The 5,405-nt window shown below is 38.3% G+C and overlaps 1 long non-coding RNA gene across 2 annotated transcripts in view; it reads right to left on the reverse strand.

The window, feature by feature from the left end:
• Positions 1-1,033: 1,033 nt before the first annotated feature.
• Positions 1,034-5,405, reverse strand: part of LOC306993700 — a 5,576-nt gene continuing 1,204 nt past the window's right edge. Inside the window, exons 2-3 of one of the 2 annotated variants that reach the window (XR_013796518.1) lie at positions 3,563-5,405; positions 1,034-2,498 (exon numbers count right to left, since the gene is read on the reverse strand). The exon at positions 3,563-5,405 is cut by the window's right edge and continues 509 nt beyond it. This is a non-coding gene — a long non-coding RNA (uncharacterized lncRNA). Of the gene's footprint in view, positions 2,499-3,555 lie in introns of both variants that reach the window. The other variant, XR_013796519.1, reaches the window with a different exon arrangement.

A 5,405-nucleotide genomic window follows, 5' to 3' on the forward strand; every position in this document is an offset into this window, starting at 1 on the left:
TTGTCAGCCTTGAAAGATGTTAAGCAAGCAGAACCGAAGTGAGAAACGGCATTAAAGAGAATCACTCATCACCTGAGGATCAGGAGCAGTGAACCTCGCAGTCACAGATGCGAGTCTGCATCCCTAAAGCTTTTCCAAGAGGATAGTGGATGACACATCAAACGGCCTTGAGAAAGCGCAGAGATTGTGTAAATGAAAGGCCGGCAGTGTCACTAAAAACGAGCCATAACCAAACCTCCAGGTCTCCCAGTCGCATGTTTGGGGCTTAGACGTGCAGTTATATTGTGCATATTAAACTGTGCGCAGAATACGTGGTTTGCTGAAGAGAAATAAGCCGATGGAAACAAGTCATTTTCAAATTCTCCGGCTCTCCAAACTTTAATCATTCACACATGACGTGTGACTCAAAGCGTGACAGGTTCTCCCGCACGCAACCGGCCAAAATGCAACATGATACATAATCAAATGCATGTTTTATTTACACTACAGTTTTCTAGAGCGAATGATTGCAACAGATCAGTTTATCATTCCATCAGAATATGAATCCAAACCCTCAGCACTACATATATATAAGGCATTACTACAATATTTACATTGCTTTTTGTTTTATAAAACTGTACAGAGTCGTCAGCAAAAAAGACAAGACCTTTTTTAGCCCTAAAACTCCCTCTTCTTCAGGAGTTCAGCTCATGTTGTGCAATACAATATATTTTAAAATAGAAAATACCAATAAACAGACACCTGTGAGCGCACGTTATGAATGAGTGGTTACTATGTTCAAATGTATAAATGTTTATTATGAATAATATTTATTATTATTAATAATAATAATAACAATGATAGCATTAAATATGTAAAATGTTATATTATTAAATATTATTAAAATTATATTTGATAAAATGTATTATGTTAATGTTTACAGTACTGTTCAAAGGTTTGGGGTTAGTACGATTTTTAAAAATAGAAATTAATACTTTTATTCAGCAAGAAGACATTAAATTGATCAAAAGTGTTACATAAGATTTTATTAAAAAAAAAGTTAAGTTTAGAACTCTCTGTTCATTAATGAATGCTGAAAATGTATCACGGTTTCCACAAAAATATGAAGCTGCCTGTTAATAAGAAAATCATCATATTATACTGATTTCTGAATGATCATGTGACACTGAAGACTGGAGTAATGATGCTGAAAATACAGCTTTGATCACAGGAATAAATTACGTTTGAATATATATTCACATAGAAAACAGTTATTTTAAATTGTAATAATATTTCACAATTTTACTGTTTTTACTGCAATTTTTATTAAATAAATGCAGTCTTGGTGAACAGAAGAGACTTATTTCAAAAACATTTTAAAAATCTTACTGACTTCAAACATTTGAATGGTAGTGTATTAGATGTTATTTTATGATTTTTAAATGTAATCATTTTTATTGCACTTATTATTATACTCAAACTATTTAATGAGCATGCCTTTTATTTTTCATATTGCTGTTGTTGTCAGCGTTTGATAAAAGCAATAAGCTGTCAGACAGAGATTTTGCCATATTTTTTGCCGCTTACATCTCTGTAACATTGTGTGTTTTTGCTTTATGAAAAAACAGAAAGACTTCAATGTTAATTCTGTGCCAGGCAAACGGCCAACAGATGAACACGTCTGGAGAAAAGATCCAGGATGAAGGTATTTTCCTCAAGACAGCTTTGTGGTTTCTGGAAAAGAACAGTGGAATGTGTTTTTTCATCTCATTAATTGATTTTCCGTCAACTCACATCTCCCTTCAACGTTAAATAATCATAGATCCGATCAAACAAACGCATCTAAAAGGTGCTTCAGGGGAAAAACAGTATTATAGCGTCTTTGGAGTTGGGATCGGCTGTTGGGAATCTTGGCTCTCCTCTCAACGTCAACAGCCGTGAATAGCCTTCTTTCTCAGCGCGCTATTAAACTTCATTAGCATCTATCATGCGTGTTTAGCTGTTTTGCTAATCCCTGCCACAGCCGTACATCAACGCCGGCTTTCGTGTTCGCGGTCGGAGTCGCACCCTGGATCAGTGCTGTGTTTGGAAACATTATTAATGTTGTGTTCACATCCCTGGTTGACCAAAACGGGTCCGAACGACACCATCTGTGAGAGCGCTGACCATAAAACCAATCAAATAATGCGTCCAAATAATGAAAGACGGACAGTTTAGCTTGGGTTAAGAGATTCTGAGTATCTCCATACAACCCACTTCGCTACTCAGATGATGTTGAGTTTATAGTCAGAAACAGGAAACACCAAGCGCTTCTGCTCGGACCCCGTTTCCCACAATGCCTAGCGCGAGTTGTCCATGCGAGCGTGTCATTGGCTCTCGTCCATGCTAACGCCCAGCCGCTTCATGACGGTGACGCGAGAGCTGTTCTGACTGGGTTTCTGCAATAGCTCTGGTTTGGGCTGGAAATGCTCCGTTAGGATCTTCAGGATGTTCTCCAACTTCACGTCCATCTGAAGTGCCTACAAAACACAGACACATTTGCATTAATCCAGATTAACGCTCTCCGTTCACACTAGCATTTTCCAAAAGTTTCTTGTCCACACTAAAGCCGAGTGCACACTGTGCGATTTAATATAGTCCTTTACGATCGTTGCTTGTCAGACTGTACGAACATGATGTAAGATCTCAGCTGTCATTAATGTCAGACTGTACGACAGTCAAGACGCGTTAAAAACGGACGAACGCAAGAAAACTTGTGCAGAGTTTTACATTATCAATCAATGATGCATTCGGATGCATGTGAGCTGCGTTACACGCGGGATTGAAATGGTGGCTACAAAGAAATCTCTAAAGCCCCTTTCACACAGCGTGTTGATCCCGGGAAATTGCATCCTAGAAAATCACTGGCAGTGTGAATGAACCAAAATCCAACGATCCCGGGACAAATCCCGGGTCACATTATCCGTGTATTTTCCGGAATCTCTGTGTGAAAGGGGCTTAACGTTAATTAAAAGGACAATGTGACAGTGGTCGTAGAAGAATCACTGCAGGACCGCCAGAAATTCGTCTGAGGTAAAATTTGATCGCGACGGTCATGAATCGGCTGTCGGTGAACATGTCAAACTAACGATCAAAGACTTCAGATTTTATCCTATAGGACCGGGGTCACCAAACTCGGTCCTGGAGGGCCGCTGTCCTGCAGAGTTTAGCTCCAACCAAGTCCAACACACCTGCCTGAAAGTTTCTAGTATGCCGAGTGAGACCTTGATTAGCTGGTTCAGGGGTGATTCATTGGGGTTGGAGATAAACTCTGCAGGACAGCGGCCCTCCAGGACCGAGTTTGGTGCTATAGGATCAGAGGAATCTTTTAGGATTTGCTAAATTTGTCTCAGACTGCCAAATCGTGGCCAAAATCGCACAGTGTGAACCCGGCTTTAGACGTCAGAAAACGCTACAATCATCTTACTACGCATGGGTAAAATGTGACCAAAGCTCACTGAGATCATACAGAGACGTCAGACGAAGTTCTCATGATATATTTTTGCCAAAGATCATTTTATTAGCAAAATACCTCACCACTTACAGAGAGCTGCCCAAACTGCCACTCCATGTTTGGTCTAAAACGCAATTCTGTCACAACTCGACAACCAAAAATGGCATGGTAATGAATATGACAATGTTGATATGTTTGGTCTTGGTCGAATAGATCTGCTCCTGCCAACACACACAAAACACACTGCTGTGAGTAAGTAAGACATGCTGCTGCTGTACAATACACGTGAATTACCCGTAGCAGATCTATACAGGTGGAGCTGGGGAAGGCGGAGGGTTTCTAAAAGCGTGCTACAACTGCCAAGGCAAATGCTGATCAAGTATTTGAATGTTGAGCAGCGAGCTCATTGGCTACTGATACAGCAGGAACCAATCAGCTATGCCCTATAGATAATGATGGCGCAGACTGATTGGTCCTTAACTCAATCTGCTTGCCATCTAGAGTTTCATGACAGAACTTTGTATTTGCCCTCGTGTTTTGTCGCAGGACAGCAATTGCAAGTAAATGTTTTGAATCTTTGCAGGAATGCCATAACATAGATAACATCGAGAAGATTTATTTTCAGCAACACTGTGAAAGTGAATAGCACATCGCACGCACATACTGGTATAAACATAGATATCTATCAGTACAATATGCGTCACATGACTAAACATGCGTCATCGTTTTCAATAACCTCCATTTTCATATTTATCCACTTGGGAGAGCGTCTTCAGAAATGCTGTCCCAGTATTTGACCTGAAGGCCAAAGCGTAGAGAAAGAGATGCGTTTTCACATGTGTGTGGATTAGACGTGGACTCAGATGAGAAATAAAGCTGTTTTTCTAGTTCATTTCAGGGTTTAGATTTAGGGTGGTGTGTGTTGTCCCAAATCCGGGCTACTGAGTAAAAGGTTGAAGGTTCAAGCCGTGCAAAGGGTTAATCCATGAACAATCACCATTGTGCTCCAGTGAGGCACTTAACCTCAGCTTACGACACACGACTGTTCAAGAGTCTGAAAATCAGGCTAAAATCTCTTCATTGTGTCCACCGTTATTTTAACAAAACATTACTTTTAAACACTAAAAGTATACTGCATTAAAAGGCATTAAGAATCAGTTTAACCCTTGACACAAATGAATCTTATTATCAAATTAAATCAAATGAAGCCTATTTTAAGGGTCATTTTTTTACATTTTTCATTAACATAATATTTTTTAATTAAATTTAGCATACAACAATTACTACCATGAGCCTAGAAGGTGAATAATATACTTAATAAATACATTTTTATTTTTTTGCAATATATTCATAAGAATTAGGGGTCAAAATGTTCATAAACATAATGTCACAATGCAAAAACTCTTAATGGTCCTAAAATAATTTATTATAGAGATGCACAATGTATCGCCACCATATCGGTTATTGGAAAATTGTATTTACTGTTACTAAAATACATTTTATTTATTGCATCATAGATATTTAATTGGCCTATCCTTGCTTATTTATTTTATCTTCTATTAAAAAAAAAAAAATCTTGAAGAGCTCTTTACCTGTTACCTTTTGGGACTTTTTTACCTTTTTTAGTTACCTTTTGGGACTTCGACATACTTTGTAAAAAGGACCATGTCAAAGATATTTAGAAAAATCCTAAATCAAATGTATTTTGAGAAAGGGTCAAAAGTTGACAATAACAACATCAAACAATATGATTTGTAAATATCAACATATATGTACGTATGCAGGCCTATGTGTGTGTGTGTGTGTGTGTGTGTGTGTGTAATGTAATGTGACATTAACACAAATTGTCAGAAACAACCCCTCCTGCATAAGTGTTTTTCTTTCAGAATGGGTCATTTATTCAGATAGCTACTACCAGTTTATGAGCCCTTGC

The sequence above is a fragment of the Phoxinus phoxinus genome, assembly GCF_949152265.1.
Source record: "Phoxinus phoxinus genome assembly, chromosome: 25".
Taxonomy (NCBI): Eukaryota; Metazoa; Chordata; class Actinopteri; order Cypriniformes; family Leuciscidae; genus Phoxinus; species Phoxinus phoxinus.